Below are 25785 nucleotides of genomic sequence, written 5' to 3' on the forward strand. Positions count from 1 at the left end.
TTGATTGAGTTTCTTAGTCCTGAGTTCTAGTTTGATTGCACTGTGGTCTGAGCGACAGTTTGTTATAATTTCTGTTCTTGTACATTTGCTGAGGAGTGCTTTACTTCCAATTATGTAGTTCATTTTGGAATAAGTGCAATGTGGTGCTGAGAAGAATATATATTCTCTTGATTTGGGGTGGAGAGTTCTGTAGACGTCTATTAGGTCTGCTTGGTGCAGAGTTGAGTTCAATTCCTGGATATCCTTGTTAACTTTCTGTCTCGTTGATCTGTCTAATGTTGACAGTGGGGTGTTGAAGTCTCCCATTATTATTGTATGGGAGTCTAAGTCTCTTTGTAAGTCTCTAAGGACTTGCTTTATGAATCTGGGTACTCCTGTATTGGGTGCATATATATTTAGGATAGTTAGCTCTTCTTGTTGAATTGATCCCTTTACCATTATGTAATGGCCTTCTTTGTCTCTTTTGATCTTTGATGGTTTAAAGTCTGTTTTATCAGAGACTATGATTGCAACCCCTGCTTTTTTTTGTTCTCCATTTGCTTGGTAGATCCTCCTCCATCCCTTTATTTTGAGCCTATGTGCGCCTCTGCATGTGAGATGGGTCTTCTGAATACAGCAGACTGATGGGTCTTGACTCTTTATCCAATTTGCCAGTCTGTGTCTTTTAATTGGACCATTTAGTCCATTTACATTTAAGGTTAATATTGTTATGTGTGAACTTGATCCTGTCATTATGATATTAGCTGGTTACTTTGCTCGTTAGTTGATGCAGTTTCTTCCTAGCATTGATGGTCTTTACATTTTGGCATGTTTTTGCAATGCCTGGTACTGGTTGTTCCTTTCCATGTTTAGTGCTTCCTTCAGGACCTCTTGTAGGGCAGGCCTGGTGGTGACAAAACCTCTAAGCATTTGCTTGTCTGTAAAGGATTTTATTTCTCCTTCACTTATGAAACTTAGTTTGGCTGGATATGAAATTCTGGGTTGAAAATTCTTTTCTTTAAGAATGTTGAATATTGGCCCCCACTCTCTTCTGGCTTGGAGAGTTTCTACCGAGGGATCTGCTGTTAGTCTGATGGGCTTCCCTTTGTGGGTAACCCGACCTTTCTCTCTGTCCGCCCTTAACAGTTTTACCTTCATTTCAACTTTGGTGAATCTGACAATTATGTGTCTTGGAGTTGCTCTTCTCGAGGAGTATCTTTGTGGCATTCTCTGTATTTCCTGAATTTGAATGTTGGCCTGCCTTACTAGGTGGGGGAAGTTCTCCTGGATGATATCCTGCAGAGTGTTTTCCAACTTGGTTCCATTTTCCCCCTCACTTTCAGGCACCCCAATCAAAGTTAGATTTCGTCTTTTCACATAATCCCATACTTCTTGAAGGTTTTGTTCATTTCTTTTTCCTCTTTTTTCTTTAGACTTCTCTTCTCGGTTCATTTCATTCATTTGATCTTCAATTGCTGATACTCTTTCTTCCAGTTGATCGAGTCAGTTATTGAAGCTTGCGCATTTGTCACGTATTTCTCATGTCGTGGTTTTTATCTCTGTCAGTTCGTTTATGGCCTTCTCTGCATTGATTATTCTAGTTATCCATTCTTCCATTCTTTTTTCAAGATTTTTAGTTTCTTTTTGCTGGGTACATAATTCCTCCTTTAGCTCTGAGAAGTTTGATGGACTGAAGCCTTCTTCTCTCAACTCGTCAAAGTCATTCTCCATCCAGCTTTGATCCGTTGCTGGTAATGAGCTGTGTTCCTTTGGAGAGGGAGATGCGCTCTGATTTTTTGAATTTCCAGCTTTTCTGCCCTGCATTTTCCCTCATCTTTATGGTTTTATCTGTCTTTGGTCTTTGATGATGGTGACATACTGATGGGTTTTGGTGTGGGTGTCTTTCCTGTTTGTTAGTTTTCCTTCTAACAGTTGGGATCCTCAGCTGTAGGTCCGTTGGAGATTGCTTGAAGTCCACTCCAGACGCTGTTTGCCTGGATATCAGCAGCAGAGGCTGCAGAAGATAGAATATTGCTGAACAGCGAGTGTACCTGTCTGATTCTTGTTCTAGAAGCTTTGTCTCAGGGGTGTACACCACCATGTGAGGTGTAGGGTGTCGGTCTGCACCTAGTGGGGGATGTCTCCTATTTAGGCTACTCAGGGGTCAGGGACCCACTTGAGCAGGCAGTCTGTCAGTTCTCAGATCTCAACCTCCATGTTGGGAGATCCACTGCTCTCTTCAATGTTGTCAGACAGAGTCGTTTGCATCTACAGAGGTTTCTGCTGCTTTTTGTTTAGCTGTGCCCTGTCCCTAGAGGTGGAGTCTACAGATAGACTCTGTATCTGTAGGCAGGCCTTCTTGAGCTGCTGTGGGCTCCACCCAGTTCGAACTTCTCAGTGGCTTTGTTTACTTACTTAAGGCTCAGCAATGGCGGGCACCTCTCCCTCAGCCTAGCTGCTGCCTTGCAGTTAGATCACATATTGCTGTGCTAGCAATGAGGGAGGCTCCATGGGCGTGGGACCCTCCCAGCCAGGTGTGGGATATAATCTCCTGGTGTGCCGTTTGCTAAGACTCTTGGTAAAGTGCAGTATTGGGGTGGGAGTTACCCGATTTTCCAGGCGTTGTGTGTCTCAGTTCCCCTGGCTAGGAAAAGGGATTCCCTACCCCCTTGTGCTTCCCAGGTGAGGCAATGCCTAGCCCTGCTTCAGCTCTTGCTGGTTGGGCTGCAGCAGCTGACCAGCACCGATTGTCTGGCACTCCCTAGTGACATGAACCCGGTACCTCAGTTGAAAATGCAGAAATCACCCATCTTCTGTGTCACTCACGCTGGGAGCTGGAGACTGGAGCTATTCCTATTCGGCTGTCTTGCTCTGCCCTCCTCCTCCCTAAATAATTTTAAAAGGAATTATATGACTTGAAAGTTACTTGTTTTAAATGCTTTACTCCTGAATCTTTGAGAATACTAGTGCTGTAGTGATTATTTATGGTTGTATCTGGTACTGGTTTTTATTCAATGTTTTTGAAAATTATAACATGCCAAAATGTGATGTTATTTGGGTTATCAGTTAATATCACACTTGTGGTGGCCAGACTCTAAGGTGGGCCCCGGTAATCTTCACCTTCTGATGTTGATGTCCTTATGTAGTCCTTGTCCATAATGTATTGGAGTTGGTCTTTGTGATAGATAATATGTGACAGCAGTGAGGTTCAATTCTGTAAGACATTGCCACTTCTACTTTGATCTCTTGGATCACTTACCATGTCATGAAGACACTCATTCCTATGGAAAAGTCCATGTGGTAATAAACTAACTTAGTGAGGCCTCTTGACAACAACTGGCACCAGCCATTAGAGTAAAACGTTTTAAAAGCAGATTCTCCAGCCCAGGTTAAACCTGCTAATAACTGCAGCCCTGGCTAACATTATGACTGTAACCTCATGAAAGACCCTGAAATGGACTATTGAGCTAAGCCATGATCTGATTCTTGACCAACAGAAACTTTAAAAGATAGTAAATCTATACAGCTTTTTTAGGCTGCTAAGTGTTGGAGTGATTTGCAGGCAACGTTAAATAAGACAATACTGGAAAGAACGTCAAAAGTCCAAAGTCTAAAGTCTCACTTGAGCAGAATTTTATTAAATGATGCTGAAGATGAGAGTAACTGGGGAGTTGGACATTGTAGTATAACAACTTTTAAAAAATCAGTTTCTGCAATTAAATTTTTTTGTTACCAACAAATGTTGCTAAGGCCAACTCCTCCATGGGTCTGCTGACATAAACCTGCATATTAGTTTATACAAGTATATTTGCTTCAATATTTTAACAACCATCAGAGTTTGACCCTGACTCCAGATTCATTAGAGACAACTGTGTATTGAACTGAATGTTAGAATCCTGACATGTGAGTTAGAGAAAATGGAACCAAAAATGGTAGACTTTTCCAGGACTTGTTATATAGGGAAGGCCGAATATGGTGAATAGTATCTATTTTCCCGATTGGACTCTCCCCACACTGACAAAAGCTTTTCTTGCCTCTGAACCTTAGAATAAATAGAAAAACCTATAAGAGGCAACACACACACACACACACACACACACACACACACACACAAATTATGTATGTGTCACAATAGCGCAACTAAACGCATATTTGTGGAGCCCTTGCTGTATGGAGTCCACTCTGCTGTGACATTCAGTTAATAGGTGACACAAATTCTGCTTCTTGGTATATACTGTTCCATGACCTTTAAGACTCTGACTAGCAATCCTGGAGACTGAAGCCTTAAAATCCCCGCCTACCCTAAACCTTTGTCATTTAAAGTACTAGTAGATCCCTGAGTTCTTCCCACTTAGATCTGAAGCCATCTGTTTGGAGACTAGGTCTAAGAATATATTAGCAGTCCTGTCACAGAATTTTGAGTATTTCTCTCTCTTGTTCACTTAGTCTTGTCTTCCTAGCATTCACTGTTGGCATGATCTACTGTCTCCTCTGATTCCTTCATTATTGGTTAACCTCCCTCCTCCTTAGCTTTCTATTTCTGGTTTAATTCATTGAAGAAAATTCAATTAATAAGACAGGGTATCTACATTTAGCAGGCTTATAATTAAGTAGAATAAGTGTGACAGAGGAACACACAAGATCTTCATTTTGATTCCTGCTCCCCATAGACATCAATTGTCCATGAGTCAGCTCCATTTCCTGCTCCTCTGGTGTTGGGGCTTCTATTGTGAGGAGATCTCTTGGCTGCTCCCTTATGGGTCCCAGGACCAAACCACAGTTGGCCAATCATAATCCATCAGGCCCAGTTTGTTCAAAATGAATTGCTCATGTTCTCATACCCAATTCCATGAGATTTATAGTTCAGTTAAGAAGGCAAGACCTGGTAGGAAAAATTGAAATAATAAGAGGTTTTAATACTACAATCATAGAGCAGATCTTATGAGACACAGAACATATTTTTTTAATATGATGTCATGGACATTGATTATCATGGTGTACAAAGGAAGGCAAAATTCTTCAAGCTGGATCACCAGGAAGGGCTTTTCAGAGAAAGTAGTATTTTGAGCTTGATCTTAAATGCCAAATAAGATTGAGATGGGCCAACTGGGGAGGAAATTTGAACTGCATAAACAAAAGGAGCACAGTGAATACCTGACGATGGTAGTATGCAGGGTGTGCAGGGCCTGGTTAGAGGACCCTGAGCTGGCTATGGGGAGAGTCAGGGAGAGGCCTGCAAAAGCATTTTGGGGCAGGTTATGGGTGTCAAATAAGATAATATATGCAAAGTAGCCTTGTAAACTTCAAAGCATGCTAGAAATATGAGAAACTTATTACAATTCCAGAAACTGTGGTGGTTGCTAGTGAAATAATATTTGACTTAGGGCTTTGTTATTTCTTTCAAAGAAAAAAAATTCTGAAAAAAAAAATCATTGCTTTGAATAGTTCTTCTCCATGTTCCATTGCCGGTAGCTATCTTTCTCTCTTACTGACTTCTTTTCAGCCATCTTTAGTACAAATGGTGAAACTGAAGAAAAACTTCAATGCTTTGCTCTCTACTTCCTTTAAAGGTTCCTCATCTCTTTAAGAGTTTAGACTTCTGTTTTATAACTGTGTCAGCTGCAGCTCCCAGAGGTCCCACCTTGCCTCCAGGTTTGTTTACCACTCAGCGGGGATTTGTTTACTACCTACTAGGAGAAGAGTCAAGAAGATAAAAGCCAATCAGGGAAGTAGAAAGACAGCACCATGCAGAAAATATCAAGAAAATAAGATTAGAAACACTAGGCCCAAGTAAAGCTGACTTTAGTGATATGGTGACCCTGGGAAGCCTGCTGAGTGCACATGTTAAATCACTTTATTGTGTAGGTTATTAAAGACATGTTACATCTTCTGAAACTGCTTTATGTCTGCTGAACATGCAACACCATTTTAAACTCTTATGTGTTTTAAAAAATACCCAACCTTTAAATCGAATTAGTTTTCCTTTAAGTTCTCAAATATGCATGTTTCTGTTTTCCAAAGTTTAGGTTGTTGGACAGATTAAATTTGGGGAAATGTCTTACTTAGAGTGATGAATATTTATTTAATAAAATATCATTCACCATGATATACTAAGACAATAATGTTTTTCTTTAACATAGTCCTTTGATTACTGAACTTCATATTGATGAACTTGAGGTGCCACAACATCCTAGCGTAACATCTGAATTTACAGATAAACTTATTTTAAGCTGAGCATAAGTGTACTTTATTCTCTTTCTTTGATAATTGGTGATCTGGTTATAATGTGAATGTGGTTATTTTCTATTAATCAGAATAGTCAATGAACTAGAAATTCTGTTTCTCAGAGTCCGAAAATGCAAGGTTTTAATGCAGGAGAATTTTATAGGTTAATGCATATTATTTACAACTTAGAGTGGTGATAAAAATGGTTGAATAATTTTGCTCATGGAATCATTTAATATGTATGCTTTTATAATCTATTTTTAGTCATTCAGAGACTGTATATATGATACTTCAGATCTTGCTAATTCACATGAATATGAAGTAAGATAAATAATTCTTGAGTATAAAAAAGTAGATTTCATATTCATTGACTGAACTGGTTGTTTATAGCAGGAAGCAACTATTTCTTAGCTGTTGGATATTTATTATGTATAAATTATATCAAGGGATTTAAAGGATGTGTAATTAAGAATAGTTTAAAATAGAATTTGAGATAATCTAACACCATTAAAATATATTAACGAATCATTTATTCAACAGACATTTATTGACACCTGGAAGTTTTTTAATAACCATGTTAGCCAGAGGTGTTTTTCAAATGTCAACATCTAGAAATTGGTAGAGAACAATGAGCTAATTGCTACATTTTGAGAAGCAGGTAGGTAATTATCTTTCTAGAAAAGTAATGCAATATTTTTATATTGATGGAGGGAAACACCTCTATTTATTGGGAGTTCCCAATAAATGTCATTCAAGATGATGAGTCAAGAGCAGCCTGGGACAAATCATGGGGAAGGCAGGCATGCCTTGAAAATGAGGAGGAGGTTCACACTTGGTATCTGTTCTCGGACTCTTTCATAAGCCATTGCTACACTTCAAAACCTGACAGCTCCTGGGCAAACTGTGTGGATATTTCAAAGATTCCAGGTAGAACTGGCAGAAGGGTAATTGTATCCTGTGGAGCTTGTGGGAGGAGGTTGGGAGGATTATTAGAGTTTATTAACCATCCTAAGGAATTTCCTACACACCTTTCTCAGGAACTCTGAATTTTGCCATTTACTCCTCACTGACCCCTTTAACCTTCAGCCTTTTCTTCCTTCCAATTAATTTTTAAATGTTTCTACAAGAAATCATATTACCAAGCTTCTACTTTGACTAAAATATTGAAGTGACTTCTCAATACACTGCAGATTTGACCCTAGGCATCTTTTTTTTCCAACAAATTTTCATTACTTGCTCATAATTTCTACTCCTGTCAAGTGGACAGGGCAATGCCTTTCCTTTGCATAGCTACTTACCCCTCTGCCTGGGAAGTCATTCATCCATTCCACACAGGTTCATGGCTCCCAACTTCTGTACCATGCTGGGTGCTATTGTTTCGACAAAAATGATTTTGATTCCATCAGTCCCCAAAAGGAGTTCATAGCATCAAGAGGACACAGGCAGATAGGTGTAATTACAATACAAAAAAAGGAGTGCTATCATGCAGGTGTGATGAACAAGGGCAGATGAGGGATCTCCAGAAGGTGTTGCAGGAAAGGTGATGCTTGAACAGTGTTGCAAAAGACGAACATATATGTTTCAGATGAAAAGAATGGGAGAAGCAACAAAAAAAGCATGAAAGCGTGATTTGGGAAATGGCAAATAACAGTATAGTTAGAGAGACTGCAGTGAGAAATGAAGCATGGGGAAGAGAATAAGCAAAACACATTTAGGCACATTTTTGAATAGAAATAAATTCAGAGATTCTCTACAAGAGGGTAGAATGAGCTGATCTATAAAGAAAGTTCCCAATTCAAGCCAAATAAATAGAGCATTAAGAAAAAAACCCATCTTTCTGAGCTCAATAAGAATAAATGAAATCCGTAGTGTTAGGGATAAAATGGGACCCCCCCCCACCCCCACAGTGGTGAGTGGGACTTGAAGCTCCATAATGTATGGAGGTATCTGATCTTAAGGGTTGAAATTGGGACCTAAGTCATTTGTATGCCAAGGAAACATAAAATGGGCTCCAGTATAAACTCGGGAGAAATTCCATTTGTCAATTGTAAGGTGAAACATGTATGTATTTCATAGATGGTGCTATGTGGTGTTGTTATAGTTGGTGCTTTCTAAATTGACTGTTTTTCGTTTTTATTTCCTCTTTAATCCACCATTTGTTTAGAAAGAGAGCTGATATGTGGCTGGGCGAGATTTCCTGTGGGGTATAATGAGAATTTTTCTTCTGGGTGCAGGGATCCTCTTCCTTATTCATGGCTGCCATAATTGGGACACTGGTTTCCAGCCACAGAACCTTCTTTGACAGTCTTTGGTGTCAGAAGTCTCACTTTAGAAAACTGAATGAGACCTGCCCTCTGAGAGCGGGTGGGGCTGTGGTCAGGACAGTTCCATCCTTTCATTGCATTCACAGGATACAATTATCCTTCTTCTACATTCACCTTTTGGAATGTCCACACAGTTTGCTCGCAGGTTTGCTTGCAGACTCTCTGTCACCCTCTCTCTTGTCTGTGTGGCTTTTGTTGTTAGTTTGTTCTCACTCACTTTATTTCTTATGTCTTTGACAAATTCCTCACTATTCTGTTTTTCTGGCACTTTCCCTCCCTCTACTCCCATCTTCCTTAGCTTTCTATTGCTGTTTTGAATTTATTTTCATGTTTATTCTGTGACTTTATTGGAATTTTGCAAGGGGAGAGGGGTAAACACATGTATTTAGTCAATGACAAGCTATGTTATCTATTCTCTACTTCATATCTCTGATCCCTTTAAAACCTATAGAAGCTGTATTATTATAAAGGTCACTCCTTAGCCACTGACAAAAAATAAAATTGCTTTAATAACTGGAAGGGTATTTTCTACACTTATTTGGTATTTTAGAATGGCACCAGTCCTTCTGGGGTAAACTCTCGAATGCCATTTCGTCCTTTTGTCTTAAAGGTTCTGTCTGCGCAATGTCGATGTCACCACTTCCATGCCCGTCATCTTAGTGAGGTACTTTAGAATGGGATTATTAACCATGACTTACAAGTCATGATCAGTTTAGCAAAGGTAGGGCATTTGTGATAGCTTATGAGATAGTTTCGATTTTTGTGGCTGTGTAACATGACGTTTAGATACTCCTTTTTCAAAGCCCAGAACAAAAAAAATAGAAAAGATTCAAAGACGCTACCTAGAGAGCCATATAAATGGTTCCTGGAATCTGGGAACCTCGTAAATCTGATTCAAACCTGAGAAAATGAAATTTCAGCAGAGCAGAGTTAAAAATGGCCTGTGGCAGCAAAGAAGCGTTTGAGAGGAGACCACCTTCCCCTGACAACAGGTCAGTGGTTCTTGTTTCCCAGTGACCAGATAAGGTACCTGTAGTAGAAATGTTAAAAATAGACCCCTGACCAAGAGGGTTTCCTGCAAAGACTGAAGGGACCTCAGCCAACACAGGCTGCAGTGTTCTATTCCAATGCAGCAGCTGCGAGAAACCCATGAGCAGCAAGCCCGAGGAGAGACGCTGCTGGTACTACACATTCCATGCGCACGTGCAGGAGAGGGAGGTTCCAACATCTGCCAGGGCCTGAGGAAAACACCACCAGATGACACTGGTGTCCACAAGATTTCCTGCTCCACATCTCTCCAACGCTGGGTGTGCCCCTGGCTATTCACCAAGTGGAGTTAGAGAAATGGAATTTCTAGGCAGGGAAATGGAGCACTCACCTGCTTCCTCTTCTTCCACTGTATGCTTCCAACCTGAAGCTAACCTGAGCTGGGGACATGGGGAGATGCTTGAAGTCTAAATGCAGTACCAAGCCTGAAATTAGTATGTTACCTGGTAAGCCCTCTATTGAAGCAAGACCTGCTAGTGATTAAAATGTCCAGGAGAGTCTTAATAAACACTCTTAAAGAGTGTCCAGAAAATCCATGGGATCTGGCTAGAATTTCCTCAAGGAAAAGAAAAAAAATACCAGTTCCTCATAAGAGCACCTTTCTGATTATCTCAATGTTATACTTGTTCAAAGAAACTTTATTACAGAGACAAATCCCACCTACCCTTCCTTGGGGCTGGTTTACTACTTTGCTGGGGACTAGTCCAGATTTCTTTCTGGTCAGGGGGAGTTTTCTTAGAGTCCAGGGCATGATAAGCTAGGGACTGAGAATCTCAGTCCTGCCATGTCCCATTGTCACAGCTCTGAAGTTTGTGCTTTATCATTCTCATTAGTTCAGGGAGTTGAGCTACTTGTCATTTTTCTAACATTAAAACTTAGGCGTGACAGGCAACCTACAGAATGGGAGAAAATTTTTGCAACCTAGTCATCTGACAAAGGGCTAATATCCAGAACCTACAAAGAACTCAAACAAATTTACAAGAAAAAAACAAACAACCCCATCAAAAAGTGGGCAAAGGATATGAACAGACATTTCTCAAAAGGAGACATTCATACAGCCAACAGACACATGAAAAAATGCTCATCATCACTGGCCATCAGAGAAATGCAAATCAAAACCACAATGAGATACCATCTCACACCAGTTAGAATGGCGATCATTAAAAAGTCAGGAAACAACAGGTGCTGGAGAGGATGTGGAGAAATAGGAACACTTTTACACTGTTGGTGGGATTGTAAACTAGTTCAACCATTATGGAAAACAGTATGGCGATTCCTCAAGGATCTAGAACTAGATGTACCATATGACCCAGCCATCCCATTACTGGGTATATACCTAAAGGATTATAAATCATGCTGCTCTAAAGACACATGCACACATACGTTTACTGTGGCACTATTCACAATAGCAAAGACTTGGAATCAACCCAAATGTCCATCAGTGACAGACTGGATTAAGAAAATGTGGCACATATACACCATGGAATACTATGCAGCCATAAAAAAGGATGAGTTTGTGTCCTTCGTAGGGACATGGATGCAGCTGGAAACCATTATTCTTAGCAAACTATCACAAGAACAGAAAACCAAACACTGCATGTTCTCACTCATAGGTGGGAGCTGAACAATGAGATCACTTGGACTTGGGAAGGGGAACATCACACACCGGGGCCTATCACAGGGTTGGGGGAGGGGGGAGGGATTGCATTGGGAGTTATACCTGATGTAAATGATGAGCTGATGGGTGCTGACGAGTTGATGGGTGCAGCACAGCAACATGGCACAAGTATACATATGTAACAAACCTGCACGTTATGCACATGTACCCTAGAACTTAAAGTCTAATAATAATAATAAAAATAAAATTAAATAAAATTAAATTAAATTAAAAAAAAAAACTTAGGTGTGAAGATCTCTATTTACATCTCTAGATTTTAAATGAGTCTCTGGGCCATCAGCATCTGTGTGACCTGGGTGTTTATTATAAATGCAAATTCTCAGATTGATTGCATAAGAAAACCTGGGGCTGAGAGCCACCATCCCACGCTTTAATAGGCCCACCAGTTGATTCTGATACATGCTAAAGTTTGAGGACCGTGGAAGATCAGCAGAACCTCATTTTGTGATGCTACATTACAACGTCAGTATTTTAAAATGTTTTTTGCACTTTTTAATACTGGGGAGTATTGCTCGACACAGTACACAGCTCTGTTCCATAGGATTCCTTTCTCATTTTGGGTGATGTTATTAAAACAACCACTTGGCTTCCTTGAGAAAGAAAAAAAATCTTTATTATTTTAGAGTCAGGGGGTCCACGTACAGGTTTGTTACATGAATATATTGCATAATGCTGGGATTTGGGCTTCCTATTGAACCCATCACCAAAATCGTGAACCTAGTACCCAATAGGTAGTTTTTCAATCCTTCCACCCCTTCCTCCCTCTCCCCTTTTGGAGTCCCCAGGGTCTATTATTTCCATCTTTATGTCCACGTGTACCCATTGTTTTAGCTCCTACTTACAAGTGAGAACATGTGGTATTTGATTTTCTGTCTCTGCATTAATTCACTTAGGATAATGGCTTCCAGTTGCAGCCATGTTGCTGCAAAGAACATGATTTCATGGTTTTTCTGGCTGCATAGCATTCCATGGCATAGATGTAACACATTTTCTTTATCCAATCCACTGTTTACAGGCACTTAGACTGATTTCATGACTTTGCTATTGTGAATAGTGTCGAGTATACAATTTCGGAAACATATTGCTGAAGCAGAGGTGAACCTCTGTCCATCTGAATTCCAGCTGAGATATTTTCTAGTGAATAAGCTGGAACCCTGACATCAGAAAGGTCTGGTTTTGAATCCTGCTTTTACCCCCTCCTGGTTGTATGATCTTCAGTAAATTGTTTCAAATTTCTAAGCCTCAGTTTCATAAATTTTGACACTGGGATAATAAGAAAAGTGCTAAGCTTATAGGATTCTTGAAAGGATTAAATACTATACTCCATGTGTAATATAAGTAAAACACTTAATTCAGTGTTTGGTGTATAAGAAAGCTTTTAATACATGCTGATTCCTATTATTGTAACGGGGATATTTACCACACAGCTTGGACTGGATCTCACGTGTCTTGGTCTACTTCCAGAAAAAAGAAAAATTTGCCACAGTTCTGCCATAATCGAAGAAGTCCTGAAATCTAGTAGTTTATTTCTCTCCAAGGCGACGGCTATCCCAGACTTTTCTAGAACTCGTGAGAATCTTCAATCAGATGTTGATCCAGTGTTTTTTCTGTAATTTTTCATTATTTTGTGATTGGGTAGAAACCAGACTCAGTGAGATGTCTGAAGCATGGGAATTGGGCAACCTTCTTGCCCTTCCCAGCAACTGTGAGTGTTAGAATAGCAGTGTCCCCTGGTAGATTCTGGAGATGGACCGTCTCTAAAGATTTAGAGTTTTCTGCTCCAGATCAACAACTTCTCCAACAATAATTATGAATACACAAACCGCTTAGTTTCTCAGTCTTAAGGCATGTGAATTTGAGTTGTTATGGGGTTTTCTTCTAGAATTGCAAGTACCTATTACATTATATTTGGGTTAGTAAACGGACTACTTAGGTGATTTTCTCGAGGCAAAGGGAGTATTCATTTTTGCCACATTTTGTGAGAAAAAAATGTCCATCTTTGAAATGAGTCTCTCAGTCCCATCAAAGACAAAATACAGCATGCTAGTATAGCAGAGTAATTCAGAACAATGGCTTGAAAAGCTGTGATCAAATCCAAGCTCTGCTTCTTGCAACTTGTGTGATGGTGTGAATGCTAGTGACCCTCTGAACCTCCCTTGCATTAGCTACAAAATGAAGAGCATGCAAAGGGCATTCCCTTCATAGGGTTGTTGTGAAGGTCACAGGAGAAATCGGGGTAAAACATTTAGCTTGGTGTTTGGCACATGGAAACACTCCAGAATTGTAGTTGTTTTATTGCATCTTTTAAGAAGCAGACACCAAGACAAAATCAGATATGCAAAAAGTAATTGAGGGATATGTCTGTGAAGGACTAAGGGGAGACCTCAATGTTGATCTGAACCGTGAGAAAGGAGTGGGGGATGAAGGATTGGGCAGGGAAACTTTCAGACTGCAGCATAATTCTAAGAAAGTTTTGGCTAGGCTAATGGACAGTCTTCAAGCCAAGGCTGTCCTTTAGAGAGGTGCTTCATTCCACAGGAATGGGCCAGGACTTATACTCTGCAGTTTTTAGTAATTGCCAGGAGCAGCCAGGAGAAGGACGGCCTTGACACAAATGTGCTGGAAGATCCAAAAGGGTGGCACCTGGGGCTGTAGGTCAACTCTGCTTCCCACAGGATGAGAGCTGACCAGTTTACATGAATGGCCATCAGACTTGTTTTCATTGTTTTGTAGGATAAGGTAGAGTTACCTCAAATAATTGTGCAGACTGAGCACTGCACAAGAGTAGTGGTCAAGGGGAGAAAGAGTCCTGAAATCCAACTGCTGCTCCAGTTGCTAAGCTGTGCATCTATGAAGCAGGTACCCTTGCAGGAGACACATTTGTCTGACTGATGCAAAGGTGCAACTGAGCAGGGTTCCCTGACCAAGGCACCTTATGCTACATTAAAACACAGAGCCTTTAAGGAAAATAGTATAAACATGCGCGTGGGCATACATGAGCCTCAAACACTGAGTCGGAGGGGGCACTCCAGTAAGAATCCACTGGGAACTGACACTGTAAACTAGGAGGACCATTAACATAGTGTTAACTCACTCTGGAGGAAGAGGCAGGATCTGGAGAATCCCTTATGACCAAAATGTGAGTTTTGGTAATTAATCATTTGAATATAAGAGTGTCTTTTCTATTGAAAGCAGTCGAACTCATCACCTAGTGAGAAAGGTGAAGTTCTAAAGACTTCATTTATTTCAGTTTCTTTGTACTCAGCAGTGTCTGTACAAATTGCCTATAAAGTGAAATGCATGGGGGAAGAGGCACAGACAAGGTTTCCAAGGAAAGCTTTGTTTTAAATCTAGGCATAATTCTCCATTTATTATCAGAGGGAATTATATCAAATATTCCTGTGCTGGAAGCAATGATTAAAAGCACCTTTTCATTTGATTCTAAAAAAACCAAAAAGTGTAAGCTGTTAACAAAAAAATGACTAGTGCCAGGTTGCCCAACCCTCATGAAATGAATAGCTCAGAGTGTGGCAGAGTAATTCTGGGTACCCAATGGGGATTTGTGTGTCACAGGCAACAAGAGCAGGTTGGTCTGTGATGTGTTCACACCATGGTTATGAATTAGTTAACAGTCTACATAATCTTCATGTGCTGCTGCTAAGATTCCAGGTATTTTAAATCTAAATGAAGGCACTTTGCTTATCCTGTGTAAATGGAACTTACAAACAGAACTGCAATTTCATTTAATAGCCATAAACCATTACTCTAATGGTTTGACAAATACCTATGAGGATAGACTGCAATATTTCATCCAAGAAAGGACTGAATATTAAATAAATGTAACCTCCCAATGGGTTCTACTTTAACCCCCTACTAATTTTGGAGGGTGGATTTAAAAGCTGAGAGCGTTTTAGAGTAAATGTTAGGGATATATGCAGCAGGTTCTGTGGTACAGATTAGCACTTTATCCCAGTAATCACAAATCCTTTTTTCATCTTCCATTATCACTTCAATCTCATCATTGTAAAGTGCAGAACTTAACTCAGGAGTTGGGAACACCATTGCTTCACATCTGACATCCTGCTGAGGGATTTCAGCAATTAACTAATTTCTCTGTTCTCTGCTCACGATTATTATTTTTTTGAAAAACAAAACACTAAACATTTAATGATCTCGTTTAGGTTGACATCAATAAAGTCAAAAGTGCATACCTGAATAAAATGGAAAAACGAATCAATCACCCTTCCCTAGTTAGAGATTATGTCAAAGGCATCATCTCTAGATTCAAAGAACACAGTGTCATCAAGAGACTTTCAAATAAGAGGGCTCATAAGTTAGAAAATTAGAATGTCTAGAACCCAAAAAATGGTTTTTATAATTATCTTATTAAAGATACTTTTGATGTTGGTTGATTATAGAGAGGGAAGAAATCGGACAATGCCCCAAGGACAGATGTGTATAAAGAAAAAATTGATAAGAAAATGGACAGTTTTCATGCTGAGTATAACAAAAATTCAGTTTCACTTGATTCATAAACTTTTCTTTCCTGAAGACATATCACTTATATGCATCACAGATGAACATTTGTTCTGATGATTGGCAGGAAGAGCTATAAGAGGGACCCACAGAATTGATCATGTTGATATTAACCCAAACAAGATACCAACAGCTACAAATCCTTTAATTATAAGTGGCTTTAAAAAAGCATGAAACTGTTTTTAATGGTTGCTTTTATTCTGCAGTTTTGTTTTGTACTTGACAAGAGAAAAGATGTGCTGAAGCTTCCAATTACCCGATAACAATTACCAGAAAACCAATCAAAAGGCAATTTTGATTTTTAGAAAAGTCTGACTTATCAATATACCCAATAGAATTTTTCTTCTTTTTTTAACTAATCAGATGGTGATTTTTGAAAAAAAATTATTCCACAGAAACAGGTTTTACTAATAAAATGGACCAATAAGCCAGACCAGGGACATTTCTTTCACTGTTGTAAAAATTGTCCCTGTCACGACACCTGTCACTACTTATTTCCTAAGACTTTCCTTGGTATCCAGATTTTCTTATATTTAGTCACTGCACCTGCGGCATATCCAGAAACTACTGTGAGGAGACCCTTTTTTGACAACAAAGCGAGTATAGGGTGCAGCACTGCATTCTGATAAAATAAAATCCCTATGAATTTTCTAAACAGCATACTGTTTCTTTAAATGACAGGTAAAGGATATAAATACAGATAATGAACTAGTTTGAGGCATAAATTCGTCCCCTTCGTGGCATGATGGGGATTTAAAGGAAAAAAAGAGTGCCTGAAACATGAGCCTCCATCCTTCTCTCACCTCCCTTACCCACTACCAATCCACCCTGGCACATCTGATTTGTCTGCAGATGCAACGGCAGCCACCACCCAGAGTGTGTGTGTGTGTGTGTGTGTGTGTGTGTGTGTGTGTGTGTATAGAACCCTGGCGTTCAGTTTTCTCCCTCAGAGAGCTTTAGGTTCCAGTGCACATGTACACACCACACACACGCACACACAGAGAGAGAGAGACATGGAAGTGGGTGTTTCAGATAAAGAGAGTTTCCTTCCATTTTTGGAATGGACTAGCTATAGACAAATCCCATTTTTATCACTGTATTCATAGGTATAATTCCTAATGACTAGTATTTCAAGAGAGGTCCATGTGATACCTGAAAGTTGAACTCACTCTGTATTAGGGGCAAAAAAAAAAAAAAAAAAAAAAAAGGGAAAAAAGTGAAAAAAAAAAAAAAGAAAGCAGCAGTCTTCTGCTATTTTGAAACTTGCTTTTCATTGGAAAGATGCTGAAGGCAGAAGTGTACAATTGCTTGCCTTTCAATATTCCATTTGCAAGAACATCTTTTCATTGATCTCTGTCTATATGTCCTGCAAGTGTGTGCTGTTAATTTGTTTATTGAGGTATAGATCACACAATGTTGCCAACACTTACGCCTCCCATTAACATTCTTTGTAATGGTTGATTTTGACTTTTTTTGCAGCAAACACACATCTGCTATTGTAGACAGAACTCTATACAAATCGAAACAAAACAGAACAAAAAAGCCAGTGCCAGGGGATGCTGAAGTTCAAGTATCTTTGATGGTAGTTTATTTTACTGTGGAAATATGTTTTATTTTGATGTGTATGGGTGCTTGAGTAATCACCAAAAGTTAGTTTCATAAACAACTTCATGGTGACAAACTCTTATTCCATGTATTGAACTAAAAAAATTTAAATTTTCACATGTTATGTCTTGTTAAATTTTAAAAATGTGAGAGATTTTGAAATCACAGCTCTTCCCAAATTATTTGAGTATAACAACAGTTTTGATAAATCAAGGTTTTTTCAATTTTTTTAATGCTTCTATTTTTGAGCAAGTACTTCCTACATGCTGGCAGCTCTCGTGCTAGAAAATTTATCAACATTGCTGCATTTCACCCTCTCAACAGGCCAGCCAGATACAAATTTTCCCCATTTCACAGATGTAACCAAGGCTCAGAGAATTTTAATGAGTCACCCTTTGTCAGAACAGATTATAATGCCTACCCATTGGTTCAATATTTGTTCAGAAGAGTTCTGAATGTTTCAAGTCAAAGAAGGTCATGATTTAAAATCTCTCTGGGCTGATAACATAGGCATTACACTAAGGGTTTATATTACTATTTCCAGGGCACTAGAAATTCTTATGCATGAAGTGTTATTTTCTGACATTACATAGCTTGATTTATTTTTATGGTAAGCCTATTGTAGAGTTTGATACATATTTAAACAAGAAAAAGGAAATTAAATCTTAAAAGATCATTTATATGAGATTAAAGAGGCTTTCTTAAATACACATATGTGGATAAGGGAAATGTTAACTAAACTGCATTTCATATCTGAGTCAGATTCCCTTCCTGCTCTTCTCTGTCTGAAAAGTTCTTCAATCACCATTTTTTTCACTGAGAGAAAAGGCTCAGCCTTTCCAGTGGGCCCTGAAACAGTGCTGCTATTAGGCTAGGGACCAGTTAATTTATTTAAAGATGTCCAAGGAAGGTCTTGATGTTTAAGAGCTTCAGAGGTAATTGATGGATACGAGTACATTTCAAAGACATTATTTTTTCTGTTTGAAATAATTTCTGTTTGAAATAAACTTAATAAACATCAAGATTTAAAATACCAGAATAATAGAAGTCAGCAAAGAGAAGCAAGAGAGCAAGAGAAGAACTAAGAAAATGTATCTGGAAGATGTCCAATATTCTAGAGATTATTTTATTATTTTAGAACCAATCTGTATACTATATTATCACAGTTAAAACAATAATTGATACTGACACAATGAGTAGAGAATTTTACTCTTTATAACTTACTATAGGTTTCCCATAAGGAAACATTGCATAACGTGTGTGTGTGTGTGTGTATCTGAATATTGGTGTGTGGTCAAGGGAGCTTTCTGCATTTCTGTAACTACTGATAAAACAGTGTCATCTGAACATAAGGCAGACTCCCCTTTTCTTAGACATTGATTTTCCTACGTATCAACTGGATCATTCTGAGTACTCAACTGTTTATGCTAGAGGTGAAAGAAAGGACCCAAGAATTGAGATATACAGATATCAATCCAGATGCAAGAAGAAACATATGAAAATAAGAGGGAACCATCCAGGACTGTGTTTTTTATGGTGAAAGCAAATTGAAGGCCTTCTCTTGTATTCCTTTCCTTTTCCCTTCCCTTCCCTTTCATATTAGTGCCCTTTTTGGACTCTACCCTTTATAGATCTCTGTTAATAAGGGCTAAGATATTATTATGAAATTTTGCCATTATATACTTTTGGATAAGTAAGTGATGTCCGAGTTCTGGCTCTGATGCTATAGTAGACAAGATATTTTTAAAAATCCACAGTTACAATGGCCATATTACTCTGCATTTTATTCATTCATTTATTAAAACTCCATTTATTGATGTTTACAATGTGCCTTGTTCTAAAGTACACTTTAAAATTGTGATGAGCAATATGATAGCCACTAGACATATGTGGCTATTCAAATTTAAAATAATTAAATATAACAAAAATATACAATTTAGGTATTCAATCACACCAGTTGCTTTTTAAGCATTAGCCACTGAGACTAGTGGCCACTATAACAGCACAGATATAGAATATTTCCAGCATGGCAGAAAGTTCTTTTTTTAGGTGTTGAATAAATATTTATCAAATAAGTGAATCTTAGTTAACATTTACTGAAGCCCTGGGAGGTAGGAACTAATTATTTTATTATTACCCAACGGATACGCATTCATTACCAAGAAGTCAGAAAAATGTAGATTTACAAAAGGGGAAAATACTAATCACCTCTAATTCTACTACCCATAGATCATTTCCGTTAACAGTTAGCAGGTATCTACAGAAGTCCAAGTACATTTATTTATTTATTTATTTTTCTTTCCAACTTTTGTTTTGGGTTTGGGGTTGGGGGGTACACGTGCAGGTTTGTTACGTGGTTAGATTGTGTGTTGCAAGGGTTTGGTGTACAGATGATTTCATTGACCAGATAATAAGCATAGTACCTGAGCGGTAGTTTTTAGCTCCTCACCCTTCTCTCATGCTCCACCCTCAAATAGGCCCTGGTGTCTATTGTTCCCTTCTTTACGTCCATGTGTTTAGTTTCCACTAAAGTGAGAACATGCAGTATTTGGTTTTCTGTTCCTATTGCAGAAAGTTCTGTTGGGCCATAGAATTCTAAAAATTTAATGGTGAATAAGAAAACCTGGCCCTTACCCTAAATTATAGTGATAGACGGAGACTTTTTTTTTTTTTTTTCAAAGACAAGGCATGAATACTGTGCTCTCTCCCGTAATAAGAAGGAAACAGATAAATGCTGGAGAAAGAGAATAATGTGTTGGATGGGAAAACCTTTCTTAGGCAATATTTAAGGTAAGAAATGAAAAAGAAGGAGCTGGCTATGCAAAGGGTATTATTCCACCAGGCCACAGTTATGAAAAACCATGCCCTTTTCTCTGATCACTGTTCTCTGCTACTTTTCTCTATTGACTTTCTTGAAGAACTGGATCTAATTAATGGTGAGGCTCCAACTATGAGACCTCATCTGAAATCTGAATTCTGAACTTCAGGTTTCAGGTCTAAGGCATGTCATCAGTTTTGAGCTGTATCTTCCAGACTCCAAAGTCCGTCCTCCTCTTTAGCACATTTAGGGCCAGCAAGGAACTGTATCATCTCTCTGTATTCCCATGAGTGAGTGACCCAAACATATTGACCCTTGAAAAATATTTGTTGAATAAGACGGCAGATGCCCTAGATACTCCTCCATCGGCTTGGATGTAACACCCACAAATAAACACAACCAGCCTCCTAGAAAGTCATCACAACCTCCCACATTACTCATTTCCAGGGCACCCACATTCTCTCAGTGTCAAAGGATTAAAACATCAAAGTCTTGCTTGACTTTCCCCCTCATACTCTCTAATTAGCCATTGAGTCTATTTATCCTTTCTTTTCTCTCTGCCACCACTCAGTCTATTTCTAATCACCTCATGCCACCTAATGTCTTAGTTCCCAGACTCTCTTCCAGTTCTGCATTCAAGATCCCTGCACACAAATCTGAGATGGCTTCTCTTCCTCCTACTCAGCTTGACATTCAAAGCTTCCCAAATCTGCTTTACTTTTCCCTTGTTGACCACATCTCCCTCCTGCCTGTCCATCCTGTCACCTGATTGCCTCCTTATCTCACTTTCTCATAACAGATACCATGGTCAATTCTGATTTGTTTTTACTAGCAAAATTCCTTACACATAGAAGCCATTCATTCATATAATCAATATTTATTGAATGCCTACTGTGTTTAAGCACTGTGCTAGAAGCTAGAAACATACAGTGAACCAGGCAGACACAGTATCTGCTCCCAAGAACTTGATCCATTCCCTTCCCTTGCTAGTTTCAATCTTATTCAGAGGATTAGGTCTATTTACCTTCATGAGGTCTTCACTTCCTTTGCTTCCCTAATCACAGTGGACAACCTTCCTCCAAATTTCCTCAGCATTTACTGTTCTTAGTTCATATTTTGGCATTTGGTTCATTCAGTCAACAAACTTTATGTAAAGTACTCCCACTACATGCCAGAGACTGCTATTTTCTTTGATGAATATAACCTTGTAAAATACATAATTTATTACTTTGAACCACTTACATATTCACATAACTGACAATAGTAACAAGTGGTGGCTGTATAACTCAGTGGATAGTAAGTACCTGCCACCTCAGTGCCTATGTACCATGAACCCTCTCTACATGGTTTGCATTTTGGCACTGCCCATGGACACACCATTGGCAGCAGAGTGAAGATATGAACTGCGTCAATCTGACTCTGAAGTCCAACCTCCTCTTTAACATAGTCAGGGACAGTCAGGGATCATACTATCTCTCTGTATTCCTCTAAGTACCTAAAACTCATTGACACTTGAGAAATATTTGTTGGATAAAAGAATTCAGTCATGCCTTCATAGTATCATGGTCCAAACATCAAATGCACCTTTTCTGGGCATGGAAGAAGCAAACGGTTCCCAGAAGGTGCGGTATCTAATAAGTGGAGATTTGCTGGGACAGCCACTTCTTACTCTCAATATATAAATATGGGAATGAGACACTTAAAAAATAACATATTCATTTCCTATTGTAGACCATCTGAATAGGTGAGATCTTATTATAAATAATAATAAATTTAGAGATCCTTCTGGGCTGAGGTCTGCTCAAAAGGGTAGAGTCAAGAGGTGGAACTCAAACAATCTAAGAGTTTAAAAAGCCTTTTTTGTTTGCTTTGAATGTAACATTTCACAAAGATTCTTTTGTTCAATGAAACAAATATATAAAGAGCACCTATTGAAAATACACACACACATGCAAACACACTCCTCTAGGCACTGTGAGAGGAATCAAAGCAAAAAGTAAGAATTATCCGGTGACATTATAGAAAAGAGAGTTACAGACAAAAATGCTTCTAATAATATAAGATCTGATGTAATTGAGCTCTAATGGAAGTACAAAGGTGATGCAAAGGTAGAGTGAGAAGTTAATTTTAGCTGAAGAAAGCATGGATGACTTAATGGACAAGATAGGATTTTAAGTGAGCATTAAATATAGCTAACTATTGAAGGTAAACATTACATGAAAAGGTAAGTCAGGTAGAGAAAACAGCCAGAACAAAAGCTGGAGCAATAGAGTTCAGGAAAGAAACAAAGTGCTTTGGAAAACACACCTACAAAGGTCAAGAGAGGATCCACTGAGGAAAGCATTGGATTTCAGAGCCGGGAGATGGGATCATGCTTTGGTGGAGAGGGTGAGGTAGCTCCCCGCCTGTACTTTGAAATTGAAGAGCCAAAACCCAAAAGGTTGTAAGATGGGATGATGCTGATGGAGGATGAAGGCAGAGTGTTCTTCGCGTTTAGGGGATAGAAAATCTTTGAATCCTCCCCAGTAACAAGGTTAAAGCATGGAGGCCAAGCTCCTAGGATAGCAGGGTATTTGGTGTGCTCCTAGCATGCTTTATCATTATTGTTGTTAGTATTAAACTGTGACAAGTATTTTCCAAAGTAATTTATCGTTTCCTTCCAATTTAAACTTTCCCATTATTTTCTGCATTTCCTTCTAGCACTCATAAAACTGTGAAAGATGGGCTTTATTGTATTAGTTCATATTTTAATTGCATTTTACACTTTCTAAATGACTTACAACCACTAATACTTTGTGATGAATAAGTAGTCATTTGTAACCACTATTTATTTTCAGCAACATATGACAAAATCAGAGTGTGGAGATATTTTTGCATTAAACCAAAAGGTTCTTTCACACAGAAACCTCCTTATGAAAGCAAAGCAACAAGATGCCAGAATGCAAACCAAGTTTTCTCTCTGTTAGGAAGTTAAGGATATGACATAGTGCTTGGTTGCCTCTTCCACTAACTAGCTCGTTGACCAGGACCATGTGAAAAAGAGAATAATTGGTCTCATTGCTCTTTAAAATCTCACTTTTCTCTAAAATGGGTTCCTAGAATATATAAAAACACTCAAGGTTTGAAATTTCATTTTATATCATAATACCACATATTTTCTTACTTGATGTAATGTTTTTGCCTAATGCTTGTCTTATGTGAACTCTATTGAAAGATGCTTACAAAATGTAGTAGCAGCAGCACCTTATATTTCAAGGCAGAGAAATGTAAATGTTTGAGGTGTAGTGTAAAAGTCAACATAAACTTGACTTAAACTTCTTACAATAAAGTAAAACCATTGACTCAATAAAACCCCAGTTTGTGTCTCTAATCCACCACTTAACTAGCTTTGCAACTTGGGCAAGATACAAAACCATCCTAGAGCTATTTCTTCATCTATAAAATGGGGATAATAGGCCGGGTACGGTGTCTTACGCCTGTAATCCCAGCACTTTGGGAGGCCGATGAGGCCGAATCACTTGAGGTCGGGAGTTCAAGACTAGCCTGACCGACATGGAGAAACCTCGTCTCTACGAGAAATACAAAATGAGCCAGGCGCCGTGGCTCCTGCCTGTAATCCCAGCTACTCAGGAGACTGACGCAGGAGAATCGCTTGAACCCAAGAGGCAGAGGTTGTGGTGAACCGAGATGGCGCCATTGCTCTCCAGCCTGGGCAACAAGAGTAAAACTCCATCTCAAAAAAAAAAAAAAAAAAAAAAAAAAAAGGGCTAACGATAAGTGTGACGTGTAAAGATTTATTAAATTAATTGAAATAAAATATGCAAAGTAAGCACAGTATTTTCATTTGTAATGAGAATTCTACGACTACCTGCTATCCTATAAAAATGCATTAGGCATGGTCCCAGCCCTTAAGAAAAACAGCTTGGAAAGCGGGGTGGGCACATTAACAAATTGTACAGGAAAGAAAGTGTTATTATCTTGAAAGCAGCACAGATAAAAGACTGGGAATTTAGAAGTAGCATCTGCGTGTTTTCTATTTAGTGTTTGTGCTATTGACCTTGAACCAGTGGTCTAAGGGTCTATGCTCAGACAGCTTTGTATTGTTCTTGCTTCTTGTTCACAAGATGCACATGAGAAGATACTCCCTGGAACATGCTTGAGGGTTAGAGTGTGAAAGCAACTTCTCCTTTAACTTCCCTGGAGTGTGGCTCTGCTGTATTTCAGCAGGTGGTGAGAGCAGTGGCATTTGGAAGAGTCCAGGGCATGACCTCCCAACTGTTACAAGGCCCAAAAGCTCCACCATTACAAAAGATAGTTCTTTGGAATGAGGTGTTGTTTTTCTAAGAATCTCTTCTCATCATAAAAATATGCTATTCCCTTGATAAGAAATAGAAGGCATACCATTGTTTAAGCAGCAGTTTGTGTGTTTGTGGCGGGGTGGGGGGAAGGAGGAGACTCAGTATTTTAAAGTGTATGTATCACTTGGTTAAAAACATTCTAATTTCAAAAATATTAAGATATTTAATATTTTTATATTATATTAAATATAAAATATTTTATTTTATAATATATTAAAATATTAAGATGTCTGACATAAATATGCATCTAAGAATTGAAGTATAATACATTATAGCAAAGCATTCAGACATACTGCACTTATGTCAGAGTAACTCAAAAGCCCATTCGTTCATACATCCCTTCATTTAACAACTATTCGTTGAGTGTTTGGCATACAATCTTCTGGGGTATGAAAGAGGTGGCTTAAGACATGGTTTATGCAAACCAGAGCTGTGAACTTAGATGGAGATGTGCACTGACAATGTGGTGAGGTCACTGTTGATGAAGACAGTTATCAAGGCTTGCTACAACACCAAGGATGTGGCGATTAATTAACTAGGGAGGATTTTGGGAATATTTGGAGAAAAAAATGGTTATCGAAAGATCAGTGAGGAATCTTTGTCACACTTTCATCTGTTCAGAGTAAAAACAAGCAACGAGAACTAGGACTGCAGCCCTGCTCTGGGAATCGTATGTGGTGGCCTCATTTCCAAAATCTGGCTGCCATGATGCTCATTTAAATCATTCTGACTACAAAGCTTCGCTCTTGTGCCCATGCCTACTTTCTTCTCTTTCAGTTCTCAATGTTTAGACTCTTCTTTTCAGACACCATTTGGGAACCACTGTTCCCTGGTTCAACCTCAGCTTTTCCTTGTAGTAACCTTTCTGGCCTTTATTTTCTAACTACACTCACCATATCTACAGGTAGAAACCACATTTGCTTTCTGCCTTATGTTGAAGCAACCCAGAACCACTCCTCTTCCTTGTGATAGGAGAAAGCAGGAGATCTGGAACACCTCTGTTTGGAGGGTGGCGGATGGAGAAGATGGGAGGAAAGTATCTTGGGCAAACAGAAGAACATTGTTCTTTCTCACTGGGCAGAGAGTTTCAGGAATTTATACTTTGTTTGATCTATAATAATGCGGATGGGTATACCTGACTTACAGGATATTGTGAGATTGGAATGAAGGAGAGCATGTAAATATACCCAGCACATAGTAAATATTCAATAAATG

The sequence above is a fragment of the Macaca thibetana genome, chromosome 1 (assembly GCF_024542745.1).
Source record: "Macaca thibetana thibetana isolate TM-01 chromosome 1, ASM2454274v1, whole genome shotgun sequence".
Taxonomy (NCBI): Eukaryota; Metazoa; Chordata; class Mammalia; order Primates; family Cercopithecidae; genus Macaca; species Macaca thibetana.